The sequence below is a fragment of the Dermacentor variabilis genome, chromosome 6, assembly GCF_050947875.1.
Source record: "Dermacentor variabilis isolate Ectoservices chromosome 6, ASM5094787v1, whole genome shotgun sequence".
Lineage (NCBI taxonomy): Eukaryota > Metazoa > Arthropoda > Arachnida > Ixodida > Ixodidae > Dermacentor > Dermacentor variabilis.
In genome coordinates, this window is record NC_134573.1 from 121,142,359 (window position 1) to 121,157,103 (window position 14,745).

The 14,745-nt window shown below is 43.3% G+C and overlaps 1 protein-coding gene across 1 annotated transcript in view; it reads right to left on the reverse strand.

Annotated features, from left to right (window-relative positions):
- Positions 1-288: 288 nt before the first annotated feature.
- Positions 289-14,745, reverse strand: part of LOC142585134 (uncharacterized) — a 211,287-nt gene continuing 196,830 nt past the window's right edge. The window contains exon 4 of the mRNA XM_075695660.1: positions 289-299. The gene's annotated coding sequence lies outside the window, so the exon portion shown is untranslated. The remainder of the gene's footprint in view (positions 300-14,745) is intronic.

A 14,745-nucleotide genomic window follows, 5' to 3' on the forward strand; every position in this document is an offset into this window, starting at 1 on the left:
AAGGCTCGAGAAGAAGTGCCAGTAGAAATGATGTTCAATTTTGGGGTTTACGCTGCCTTACGGGAGCCGCCAAGCATGCTTGGAGGCTAGGCAGCATTACAACAGGCTCGCGATTCGAGTATATATGTATACAGATATATTTACCTGCATTGTATACTCTTACTTTTAGCATTTATTAATGGTAAAAATAATAGTATTCATTGATTGATTCATCGATTGATTAATTGACTCAGCAATGTTGGAAAAGGAGATGACTGGAGATAAAGTATGATGAGAAAGTATGACTGGAGAGAAAGTAGTATGAGTAAGTTGGGCACACGGTAATTAAACATTTCTATAGCCCAGCGCTCCAGTACTCGCGTTCAATTTTAGCATTACATCTTACCTCAAAGAAAGCAAAAAAATCGCTTATGTTGACAAGAACAAATGACAGGAAAGCTATTGCGAAGAAGAAAGTTACCTTCCCCCCCTCCTACCTCCCGTGTCAACGCGCCTACCCTTCTGCTCCCTTTCCTCATTGCGTTCAGCAAACTGTAAGCTTCTCAACATACGTGGAAGCATATTACACATCGAGCGATACGAACCCTGAATTGACCCATAAACCTCACGATATTTACTCTGATAAATGTCGTGCGCGCAATCATCACATGAATCTCGATACTGTGCTTTAGTACACACCTCAACAATGTGAGTTAGTAATTATGTACAGGCGTGATGTCGCTTTTCACATAGGCGTGTAGACCCAACGTGTAGTCATCCGCACATTTATTCGAGGAAAGTGGCCGGCAAGTGGAGCGGCGGCTGCGTCGTGAGAGCGCATTTGTTGGCTCACTGCTGGTAAGCCAATCTCCCCGGGCCTGGCGACGATGATAACGCTCGCGATGACGATGAACGGCGATGATGGCGTTACGGGCGCATTCAGGAAGTCTTGCGCTTCATGCAAACCTGTGTAACCAGTCACGAAGCCGCAGGCGATGGAACCGCGGTGTGGGTACTGGCTGCGCACCGCCATTTGAAGATTTGAATTCTGACTTATTTCATGCCAGAAATTACGTGAAATTTCAATGGGGAGGCAAAGACTAAATTCAATTGCGCCTGAATGTAGCCGCTGCCAACTCCCCACTTCCTGTCTCCACCCCCTCCTCCCTTCGAGCACATGCTCGCGTATGCTGGTACCTCAGCAGCGACTACAAGTCCTAAACTGTCTCGCGCATTACAAAGAACAAGATTGGACTTACTTTTAAAAACACGAAAAATGATAAGTATTTAAGTTTACCGAAAGATACGTCAAGATAAAGCAGATAAAACGAGAAAAGTAAAAAAAAAAAGCAAAGCTGGGACCGTATGTGCGAGATTCAATACAGTCGTAATGGCTACGAAATGTTGAAAGCGGAGTAATAATATATTGCAGCTGAGCACAACTAAGGCTTTACTATATTCTTCATATGATTCTTATGTGAAGTAGTGCTGTTATCACTGCCAACATTTATGTGTCTTCTATTTAACAATTTCTTGCACTGATAAAAAAGATTCTTCTGTAATTTGTTCTAGTTCTAGGATCTTGAACACTTAGCGGACGGAGATAATGCGGCACAACTTATGCGATAGGGAAATGTCAGGTATTGCTTCTTTTATTGTAATAATATATAAACGGTACACCTAATCAACGCGCAACATAGAATATTCGTCCATCAATGGTGATGTTCACACATTCAATGAAAGGCTTTGTTATTAATTGTAGTGGCGCAGTAATTTCTTTCGGTAACTTAATGAATTTGATGTAGTTTGATTTAGCCGTAATTCCCTATGCTGAGGATTCATGACGTGGGTTAGGTTAAAATAATTGGTTGAATGTACAATTTATCACGCACAATTGAAGTTTAGACAATAACTGCATTCTCTACGTAACTTTGCGGATTACACATCCAGCGCAAGTTGCTGAAATGTACGTTATTCTATAAATGATGATCAAATGAGATTACTAAAGAATGTTTTATTTCCCGCTATCATTACTACACTATCATCAAAGGTTATTGGGATGTGCGAAATAACTTTCTTGTTAATTGTATGAAATCTTAGACATGCAATTTATTGAAGTTCTGTTTCACGTGGCCAATGATTTAGCTTTATTTCGAGCTCAGTAATACTAAAGAACCATCTGTTATCACTTGCAAACATTATTGCATGAGAAATGTTCTGACCGATGTATTTAATATAGAGCAAAAACAACATTCTTCCATAAACAGTCTAATATGACTCTCAAAGAAAGAAAATTGGTTATGCGGAACACAATATAACATGCACGCGAACGATACTTCCGAAGTATACTGCTGACGTTTACGTGATATTTGACGAAAGAGGTTCAAATCATTGTCGTTATATTCAGCCAGACGGCACGACACCGTGACGACGACGAAGGCGTTGCTACAACGACAGCGTGTCAACGATGCGACGGTGATGACGTGGACGACGATGAGGCGAAGACGGCGGCCGCATGACCGAGACGGCGTGACAATACAGAATCGGGACAGCTTGATGCAGGCGGCGGCGTGCAGATGGCGGTATGACGATAGCGGCACACCTGCGCTTTCTTCTCCAGTCCTTCACTCCGCAGAGGTCAGATACTCAGCCTATCATTCGCTTTAAGATCACGCTGATCCCATTCACCGTGGGAGTCGGTATAATTGAAGCTGGTGTCAGCTGGCAAGATCAAACAGCACATCTCAGCAAAAGATGTGCAGCGGACTTCAGCGATGGACGCGCCCAGCAAGAATCAACTCAGGCAGCCCAGGCGGCTGAGAAGCGCGACACGGCGACCACCATCCAATTGCGCCTGAACCTTTCGACACCACGAAGCTCTCGAACAAAAGAATGTGCGTTGGAACGAGCTGTAATATTTAGGGTTTAGACGGCGAAGGCGTCCCGCTACTCGCGTATATATAACTCTCGCGTGAGAGCACGTGCCTTTTCCACCAGTGAAGATACCCGGCCAGCTCCGAATCGCAGAACGTGAGTCGAAGAAAGCAATGTAGGACCAATTTGGATACGTGAAAAATGCCTGGAGTGACATCAGGTGCTATTGTAGAACAGCTTTCAGGTCTACGAACAGTTCGTTCTGAAGATATTAAAAAGACTATCCTGTCATACATGTTGTGATGGTAAGTCGCGTTTATTTACAGGATGGGGGATGATAGCTCAATGAAGGTCATCTATGGCGACGCTCGATCGCAGCACTGTCGAACTTCGCCCTGCTCTTCTACTTTTAGAAACGATGGAACGCAGCCTTTAAGACGATAACACCAGGAAAGAAGTAGACACACACACGCTGTGAATAGCAACAAGCTTAGTGAAAACAACCCCACAGAAGTTCGCAGGGCAGCCAGAGCACGCATGCGTCGTACATACCAAGTGACTATCAACAAAACCCAAAATGACATCTAGTAGCCACATTTTCTAAATAAGCTTTCTCTTTTTATTGACAGCGATAACGAGGGTACTGTAACACATTGATTGTGACCATGTTTTCGGATGTGGTACGTTTAAATCAATTCTCGTTCGTATCTTGTGGTTCCCCTGCCAATAATTTGTCTTCTAGAACAGGTGAACAGCCGCACACTCGGCAATAAGTAGGCAGGTTGGCCCATCCTCCTGATGTAACGACCGTTTCGTGTTCTTTTAAGCGGACATTAATACAGCGCCCCGTCTGGCCTGTATACACGCGACCACACTTCAACGCTATGCAATAAACAAAATTTTTGATGGAAGTTGTGAACTTATGGCTGGTACTGCAGGCACTCCTAGGTTTACGATTTTCATTCCTAACACATAGACTTGACATCTTGCATGGTGCCTAGAACACAACCCGAACGCCGTGCCTTATGGCAACTTTTTTCACATTGTGGGAAACTTTGTGGATATAAGGCATGACTTTCACTCGCTTACGGTCCTCACTGGCATTGCGAAGTGCCCTGGCTTCTGTTTCCTTTTTCAACCAGGCAATGGTCGCTCAAACCAGGCATGTAACTAATACCATGTAAAAGGTGAGGAGCCGTGGTAAGAATTAAATCTAACAGGTTAGATGTACCGGAGCCAAACCTTGTAGGTCTTGAAACCAGCTGTGTAAAATTGAACTGATTGCATAGGTTCCAAAAGGACTGGCTGACTGCGGAAGTGTCTCTGACAGTAGGAAAGGTAGCAGACCATTCTGTTTTGGGAAAAGTGAAGTCACCTAACAAAAATAAAGGCAGTGAAGGGTATCTCGTGACCAAACCGTTCAATAGATCACATATTTCGTCTCAGAAGGAGGGTACCGGGCTCGGCGACCTATAGCACACACAGAATAATGCACTTTGGTGGTCAAGGTTTATGCGGGCACAGAGAATTTCAAGAGCAGTAGGGAGGATTATGATGTCTGATGCCAGGTAATCGGCAATGACAATCAGTACAACACCTCCGTATTTCGCAGTCCGGTCTTGTCGGTAGATGGTGTAACTGTTTTCACGGTCAAATAATTCTGTATTACTGATAGCGTTTGAAAGTGAAGTCTCCGTCCTCACCACCCCATCGGCAGCGCATGAGTCAATAATGGGCGATAAATCATCACGTTTGTTTACAATACTCCGGACCTTAGTAAGCAGAAACGATAAATTCCGATGGCCGATATTAAGACCACGTTTTTGGCTAGGATAAAAACGTATCTGTGGCAGTATGGCTAGTGCGAGACGAAGACCCGGCTATGCCACTGTCACTGCTTGGTCCTAATTAACGTACATTGTCTGTGTCCGCTGAGTAAACATAACACTTATTGCGAATATGAAGCTTGTTATACCGTACTGAAAACTTTCTGGCGTTTTGCGTACCAAACTCAAACAACTTTTTCCTCACATTTCTTGTCGCTTTACAAAAATCTTCCTTAACGGTTACTTTGGAGGATTTTAGCTTGTTTTTTGAGGTAAGAACAGTTTCCCTGAGTTTAAAAGACACGAATTTAACAATATTAGGTCGAAATTTTTCGGTAACAAAACGGCCAAGTCTGTGGGCGCGAGATATGCGTTCATCGTTCCCGTCCAAACCAAAGTAAATGAATTATTCAGAACAGAGCAGATTGTTTGTTCGGATTCGGCCCAAGTCTCTTTAGAGCTATCGGCGATACTGTAGAATATTAGATTCTCATGGCGTGAATGATGTTAGAATTCGTTCAGTCTCTGATCAAGTGTCACTACTTGCGGAGCAACACTTTGAAACCGCAGTGCCTCAGATGTGCGAATGCTTTTTCCGACTGCATTAAGATGACCTTCTCTATCGGTAATGTGCTGTTGCATTAAATTTTGGGCAGCCTTGAATTCATTGAGCGCTGTCATAACTTCATCATGCCTAGAATCCACTTTTTTTCATGTAAAAAAATTATAAGCGAAACTAGCTCGCTGTGTTGCTGGGAATACTCCTCGCTAGGGGGTCCGGGATGCAATTCTGCGTCACCGGACGTTAGCAACAACTGCGCGACGTGAACGCATTCACGAGACAAAGAAAACAACACTTCTGCGCATGGAAGTACTAGCAAAAAGTATCGTCAGATTTTTCTGTAAGACAGTTGAGCAGCCGAACCTACCTGCACCAAGAAACGGAAAGGTGTTCGATGCATGTTCGCAGTTGCCGTACTTCCATGCTCACTAAGAGGATTTCAGGGGCGCCGTCTTCTTAAGTAGTGAGCCGAAACTAATACATCAGTCGATGCCGATGACATGGTAAAGGTGAGGTGAGGAACATAATGTTCAAGAAAGGGGGTCATTCCTTCGCAGCGAAGCGGTCCGGCTGACGGTGAAGCCAAGTGCGGGAAGCTGCCATCCGGCGTCAGCAGCAAGAGATGCAGCTGCGTAGTCGTGGCGCCGGGAGTATAATACCACGAGGCAAACAGCATGAAGATTTGCACCAAGAAACTGACAGGTGGTTGATACATGTTCGCAGTTGCCGTACTTCCATGCCGACCATTAGCGGGAGCGAATAAATGATTTCAGCTACGGTCATCGTGCTGTGATGTCCGGAAAATAGCAAGGTCAGGTAACAAAGAGTCAATAGCGGCACGATACTGATCGAAATTCTCAGCATCATACTCAATCTGCGGCAGAGGAAGCCGTGATAGGCAGTCTGCACCAGCCTGGTAGTAACCGCTCTTGTGGCATACTACCAACTCAATTCCTCGTAAGCAGCGTTCTTTGAAAAACGGCACATTACCTGTGCATTTGTGGCGCAGCCTGTTAGGTGGGGTTGCTGTACTTGAGGAACAAGGGTGACGTTGGTTTGATTCTGTTCAGCGTCCGAGATTTTTAAGGAATCTCTTTCGTCATTGTAGAGTGGCACATTCCTAGTGGCAGGTACACTTTTACCAAAGTTGGCGTCAAAGACGTTCATTGAAAAGCGGCCCACACGTATACTCCTCATATATATACTCAATGATCCAAGTTGACATCGAAGGCATTTTGAAGACCAGTACAGACTGAGTGGCGCGTTCCCAGTGCTTCAAGTCGGCGTCCAAGAGTTCCTTCGAACAGCAGTACGCACCCCCTCACACATCTTGCGGTGATCTTGTCGTCGTGAAAGGTTTGTTGAAGAGCGCCACGTATGCACACATTACCACATACTCAGGGGCCCAAGTTGGTGCGATGGTTGGTTTCGAGCGTTGTTACCTCAGCCCAGCAGACCTATGCGCTGCTCGTTCGACCACTGACTGCCCAGTGATCCAGGTGGGCGGAAAAATAATTCATTCCAGTCTATCGGAGTTTAGATGTTGAGGCCTACCTTGAACAAGTGTACAATGGTAATGTACACATAGATTTTTCCAATTTAATTAACTTAATTAGCCATTTGATAAATGAGTGTAGCAGTACATATACTCGAAATTCTTATAATCAGCCTATCTGTCCATGGATGGCGACACAAATTTTGGAAATGCTTAAAACAAAAGGATACTGGTATAACAAATGGAGGCATAATAGGAGTAATGCTTACTACTTAGGTCAGTACAGGACATTTCGCAACAAAGCGATGTGAATGATGAGAGTTCGAAAGAGCTATTTTAATTCGAAACGTATCACTCAAGCTGCCGGCGACTCCAAACAACTGTGGCGAATAGTAAACGAGGTTACTAGTAGAAAGACAAAAAAGTGTGTCCATCCTCCCCCTGTCGATGCAGACGCTGTCGAAGACTTCAACACGTATTTTACTACTGTATGTCCAGCACTGGCCACTCAACTACCGCAGCTAAATAGTGAAGCTCCTCCCGCTCCTAATACAGTAGTGAATTGGTTTATTCTAGAAGAGACAGAGCTCAGTGACATCGTTTCAAACGTATTAAATACACCAAACAACAAAGCGTCAGGACTCGACGGCATTTCTGTAAGGGTGTTAAAGGAAAATATTGATATATTAGGCCCAGTTTTATGTCGAATGTTCAATCACTCTATTACTCAAGCACTATATCCAAATTCTCTAAAAATTGCTGAAGTCATTCCAATCCATAAAAAAGGTGATCCGTCTGACCCTTCAAATTATAGGCCAATCTCTGTTTTAAGTATAATCAATACTGTTTTTGATAAAATTTTTTATCGAATCGGATGAAAATATTCATTGATAAGTACAATGTGCTCTGCCATCAGCAACATGGCTTCAGACCTCGTTTCTCAACAGCGACTGTAGTCTTCACGTTAACGCAAAAGATAAATATGGCTTTACAACTAAATAAACTAGTAGCTGTTATCTTTTTAGATTTAAAGAAAACGTTCAATACAGTGGATCATTCCATCTTATTGGACAATCTTAAACATTGTGGGTTCCGAGACAAAATATTTGACTTTTTATCAAGGTATATGCACGATTGATCTCAGCTCGTGAAAATCAATAGCATAACTTCTTCAAAACAAAATATTGTTACTGGAGTCCCTCAAGGCTCCGCATTAGGTCCGCCTTTCTTTTCTTCGTATGTAAATGACCTGCAACAAATTATAGACTTTGCAGAAATATTGATGTACGCAGACGACACATGTATTATAGTAACTGCGGATAATATTGCAGAACTTAGTCATAAGGTAACTGCAGAGTTAAATAGAATTTCCGACTGGTTTTTGGCTAACAAATTAACAATTAACACAAAGAAAACAAGATATATTGTTTTTCAGTCACGCTTCAAAATTGTAGATACTACACCTTTAAACATACATATAAATAGCATCCCATTGAATCAGACAAGTTCTTACAAATACCTTGGGGTAACTTTTGATAAGCACCTGCAATGGAAAGATCACATAAACAGTGACTGCGCTAGATTGTAATCTGGTTGCTACGGCTCATTTCTAGCCCGCGAGTATTTTGACACCTCAGTTTTACGACTTATGTATTTTGCTTTTATTGAAAGTCACTTAAGGTATAGCATTGACTCGTGGTGATGGGTGTATAAAACCATATTAAATCCGATTATTAGGCTTCAAAAACGCGCAAATAGAATTATGTCTCATTCTAAGAATTACGATCACAGGGGCCCATTATTCCACCAACACCGCATATTACCATTTGACTATTTACGTCAGCAGAGCATTTCGTTGTGTGTTTATAGGGTTGTTAGATTCAACCACCCATTCAGCTCATCCACATTTTACTCGTCTTCGCGATGTAGAAGAAATGTAACTGCAGGCCATTTTAATCTCGCACCGTGTAGCAATATATACGGAGAGCGTATGCTACAGTTCACAGGCATTAAAACCTGGAACGGACTCCTAGCGGGAGTCATTAATTCCTCGAACTTCCCTAGTGCCCTGAAACAATATTTTTATTTTGTTAAAGATAGAGTAAATAATCAATTTCTTGATAGATATGTACAAAGCAAGAAGAATTATATTTTTTAGACTATATTCTGATTATTCCATGTAATTAGTAGGACGCGATTGTGTTTTCTTGTTATGCATTGAAATGTCTTATTGCTCTCGTTTTTCTCATTATATACGTATTGAATTTCATCAATTGTGTGCTTTATCAACCAGTTCAGTACTAATCGATATTGTCTGCAACTTTTTGTGGGATACGTAAAAGAAATTGACATCATAGTACACATCTTTACATTGCGATATGTATTCTCCTGTATTTGAACTGTGCCCCTTAGAATGTTATTTGGTACTCTGATGTATTCCCTTCCTTTTAGTTGACTTGTGAATCAACAACCAATACCTTTGTGTATACAGTTACTGTTGCTCTTTTTTTATTGCTGCTATGCTAGGATTTCCTTTATATATTTTTATCGGACCTTCAACTAGCCTTCGGCTACAGGCCCGACAAGTGATTGTTACTTGTGTATAATAATCTGGAAAAAAATAAACATCTTTCTTTCTTCTGGGGATCAAAAAGAAAGTTTTCAGCGCAAACATAGAAAAGATACTACATACAGAAAAGAACGCTAAAATGTCTCTTATGCCGTTTGTTGCTTGCGTTGAAAACTTGCTCATCAGTGTGCGCCAACTAGCCGGAAAACAAATGCAAGCCCCTAGTGACGGCTTATTCTACGCGGAAATATGGTGAAGTGCTGGGTGACGGGGAAATCAAGTCGCATACCATCTTCAATGGAACTTGGCTCGCGATCTTGCGAAGTCATACGAGTTCGCTCCGTTTTATTGCGATAGCAATTATATGGACATTCCAGGCGCATTTCGGCCGTCGCCGTCGTCGTGAGGTTCCGCTTGAATGAAAGTGTGTTAGGTGAGCCGGCGAACGCGGTACAATTTTGCCTGCGCGGTGTGAGGAACGCGGCCCGGATGCGTGCCCTCTCCTGTGGTGCGCGAGGCAGGGGCGTGAGCTAGGGAGGAAAGCGTTCTTCTCCGGCGGTTGCTACGGTACCTCGATGTCCTCCTCGCCCGCCGCTCCGTACAGAGTAGAAGCAACCGCGGCGTTTACTACGGCGTGGGCCACGCGTATCGCGGGCGCCGTAGTAGAAGCCCTTGACAGACGCTGTAGGAACGCGTTGCCGGCGCTCGTGTGTCTCGAAAGCGGTCTGCGACGTGGCTAAAGTGCGTGCCCGCGCGGGCCCATCTTCAAAGCTATCTGCGATGTTTGCAGAGTGCTCGTAGCGCCAGTAGCTTCGTATACGTTGTGCTTTTGACGTTTCGTACCCGTTGAAGCGACATATGTACGGAGGTCATTGGCTCGCGGCTGCTGCTGCGATTCCTAACTCCATCGTTTTCACATACAGCTTCCGCTGTCATCGAGCGATGTGTTTTCACGTTTACCTGTGTGTGCGTGACACCGTGCTGGTTAATATAGTTAAAACAAGTTGACGGGCTAGTTGGTTTGAATCCTTGATAGAGTGTGTAAGCGCGATTGAACAAGGACGTAGAAAGAAGCAGACAGACAAAGGCAGCGCTGTCTTCGTGTGTCTATTTCTTTCTACGGCCTCGTTGAAACGTTCGTGAACGAATGTTTAAAAGTCTATATGGCCGACAAAACTACAATCCTTACTTCGTACAGCTACCTATTAATTTGCTATCGTAATCGGTGCTCCGCCTTTCCGGCGCAACTCCGATTTTTTAAAAATTCGCGCTAATTGAGAGAAATAATTACACTTTTTAAAGAAACGTGGCGATATATTTTTGCTTCAATCGTGCTTAGACCGCTCCCCTCTCTGCCCCTTTCCCGCACTTTTTTAATTGTAGAGTGATCTTGTGTGCGCATATACCGCGATACACAACTAACAAACATTTCCCAAGTGTTGCACAACACAGCTGTTGCACATTGACGTAGCGCTTCAGGACAAGTCATCATCCGGATGATGTTCTTACTTTATTTAGTAGCAGCACAAGGAGGAGGAGCAATAAACAAGGAGAATTTACGCTGATGCAACAATTGGCTGTCTCTATGCAAGTGAGCAAAATGTACAAGTGAACGTGCTCTTGATATCTTCCGTGCGGTACTCAGGTGTTCCGTTTGATTTAAGAAATACAGGGAAATGGAGATGACTGTTTTAATTTTGTACAAACAGAAGTCCAACTTCAGTCTAACATAAAGACTACCGCGCTATAGCTGCCGTTGGTCACATTTTGTCATATGAATAAGCGTGTGTTGGTCTACATTTACTGCAACAGTGATTAAGTGCTTGAAGCTTAGTTGCCTTGTTTTTACCTGCATTTCGTTAGAAGTCCATTGTCTATACCGATGATTTTTGTCGTCAGGCCGCCTCGTCGTCTCCAGTTTCGCCAGCTGCACTGGGGCGTAAAAAAACAGTTCTTTCCACAATCGCCACAACTGAAATTCGAACCCATGTCATTGCAGCAACATGCACTTGGCAGACCTGTATGCTGCTTGCTACGCTATTCCGCAATAACAACGTTGAAGAATTAATGCAAGGTTTCGTGCTTCGCACGAGCTCTGAAGCAGTAGCTTGTGTGGTTGTATATCGGAGGTCAGGGCGAACATCTCATTAGGAGGCGAGGATGACAATATTTGCATCCCATAGAAGTTCTTGAGAAGATAGTGGTGTACTGACGTGTAATTATTTGTCTTCGTTATTTGTCGTCGTCGTTGACAGCGTTGACGGTACAATAAAGGCCTACATGTGAATGATGATGACAAAGATTTCTCTATTTCTGATACTCATTCCCGTACCAAACTAACTAACATAGGGGTTCTACAAGGCTCAAGACTAGGGCCAATTTTATTTCTCGTGTACATCAATGACCCTCCAGAATACATTACACATTCTAGTTGTATTTTATATGCTGACAACACAACAACTTATTCTTCTAACACTTCCTTGGAATTGCTAATATTTTACCTAAATGCTGACGTGGCTACAATCGTTAATTGGTGCCGAGATAATATGCTCAATATTAATGCTACTAAATCGAAATTTGTAATTTTTTCATCCCCTCAAAAAAGTGTACAGGGGAAGACATGCATTAACATTGGTCCGTCTTCGCTTCAGGCTGTTGACCATGCAACATTTCTTGGAGTTGAGCTCGACAATGATTTGAAATTTACAACTCACATATCCTTATTAACCCGTAAAGCGGCATATGGTATCAGAATACTAATCAAAGTCCGCCCCTTTTTATTTGTACGTATATTAATTTCACTCTACTACGCATTTCTTCACAGCCACATCTCTTAATGCGTTTCTTCTTGGGGCAATACCTACGCAACTCACTTGGCGCCCCTGCAGCACACATAAAACCAAGCTTTGAGAATAATCAGTTACAGCCATTTCTCATGTAGTGCTCTGCCATTATTCCGCACATATAATATTTTGTCAGTAGTCGATTTAAATGAATGTTCTCTTAGTGTCCCGACGTATAAATTTCGTCGAGGAGAATTACCAATTTCGTTGATATCAAAAGACCAAACCCCGCAATTCACTGGCACTCGATCATCACACCATAATAACTACCTCCTACCGAAACCAAGGACGAACTACGGCAAATTTACTGCGAACTTTTCGGCAACCTCAATATGAAATTCACTACCACCCTCCATTAAATAATTTCCTTCCATTCATTTATTTAAGAGGAAACTTCGTCACCACTTGTTGGGAAAGTGATTGTGTAGTATATTTTTTAGGCTTCTTTATGTGGAATAATACTTCTAGAATCTGCCTTTCGTGTTTATACTTTATTGTTGTCACTATGACTTGACTGTTCGTTAATACTTTCTGTTCCTAGGATTGCTACTGCTGTCGTTCACCGTATTAAGTGTACTTTTTCTATGTATCTATTGTTGGAGGTCCCTCACCAGTCTTTGACTATGGGACCTCCTAGAGTTACTTTTTCTTTATAACTGAAACGGAAAGATTAAATTACTTTCAGCGGTGACATTGGACAACGGTGCCTACCTAGTCCCGCATCTACGGTGACCCATGTCGGCGTGAAAGCCGTTCGCTGACGAGTGACACATCTGTACATATTGCCACTTAATCAGTGACCCAAATTGGTCCGACGGTTCCTTTACAACTCAATTCCGTCAGCACAGCAGCCCGATGCGCTACCCATTCGGCCATGAAGTACTCAGTGACCCAGGCAGGCGGGGAAATGGTTACCTACATACATGTATGTATACAAGGGCTGTTAGCCTCCGAAAAAGGCGTGAAATTTCCGAAGGGACCTAATGCATTAAAACTCCCACATTTATGTAGGTCAGACATCTCGCAGATATTAGCTAAGGAAAGATTTTGCGAAAAAAAAGTAATGTTTAAATCCAATATCGTGCCTTCTGGTGTCTTGCGTGAGAATACCGAGGCCTGAGTTCTAAGTAACTAGTACAAAATAATACAACGAAAGCGGATATACATGGAGCAATAGCTCAGACGTACCAACGGCCCAGTCAGCGTAAGGCCCGAAAGAAGCTCGTGACAACCGTCAGCGCGAAGTAAGTTCTCAAAAGCCATTCAGGTGTAGTTGAAAGGCTCGCGGTACCTCAGGAGGGGTGTCGCCTGCTGGAGACCGACTTAGCCTTGCAAAAGTTGCCGCCAATTGCTCCGTCTGAAAGCCTCCTATCTATCGCGATACGGCCTGAAACACTTCGTAGTACAAATAACACCCGGTTCCAAAAACAAGATGACTTGGAGCCCAATATGCAGTGCGTTTTTCGGACCACTACGACCCATACGGTTCACCATTCACTTTCCAGCACTGTATCGTTTGGCCATGACTCTGCAAGCATCGCTCTGCAAACACTGTAATATAGTCGATATTTAGTTTTGGACATCATGTTAGATGGAGTGTGCGAAACGAAAAAGAAGTGTCGCAAGATTGTTTTGCCGTGCTTTTATCCGACCATAATGTGACATAATTAGTTCATGTAGAGTAAATCGTGACTACATAAAGATCAATACAAGCGCACATAGTTCCTTTTGTCAAGCATTAGCAATATCAGCCTTATCAACAGGATAATCAAGTTGCCGGTCAGCATACTACGTAGAGCATAAACAAAATGTGTCAAGGAAAAAAGCATTATAGGAGGAGTAGATCGCCGTGCGGAATTTGAAACGTCCTCGTTACCTTAGTCATTAATGTCTGTGACAGTGACCTCATTGAAGTGTGATTGTGTGTTTTGCGCTCATCGTAATATTTAACTGCATTCACTCGTGGAACGCACTGCCTCTATTTACGTGGGTTGGGAGGCAAATCACGACGCCTATAATGTTAACGTGGTAGTAACATTTGATGATTGTAATTAAGGAGGCGAGCACAAAACTAGTATTTGTGCCATTCGCGAGTCGTTTGCTTTATTCCAAACGTATTAATAATATCAGATGTCATGAAGCAATAGATAAGAGTACGTAGAAGTTGGGAGTATGTGCCAATTGCCGCGCTGCAGACGATGCGCCAGCATCTGACACGGATGGAGAACAGCCTCCGCCTGACCAGTTGAAGGCAAGAACCAGAGAAGTTCCCCAGACGGGCACCGTTGAGGCAAATCTGCTCTCTAGGCACCGTATGTCGGTAAACCCACTCATGAGACAACGAGTCAAATCACCCAGAGTCCGGGCTATGTCTGGTGTCAGTCCGAATGAGCCCGGCGGGTAGAAATTTGATTCGTCTTAGTCCGAATGAGCCCGGCTGAGCAAAATTTTGTTGAGTCTTAGTGCTAGTTAGCCTGGCTTAGCAGAATTCTTCTATGAGCCCGAGTGACCGTGGCGGAGTTAAATTCTTGTGAGTGTGAATGCGAATGAGCTGAGTAGAATTTTAGTATGTCTCGAGTCCTAACGAGCTTTCTTGG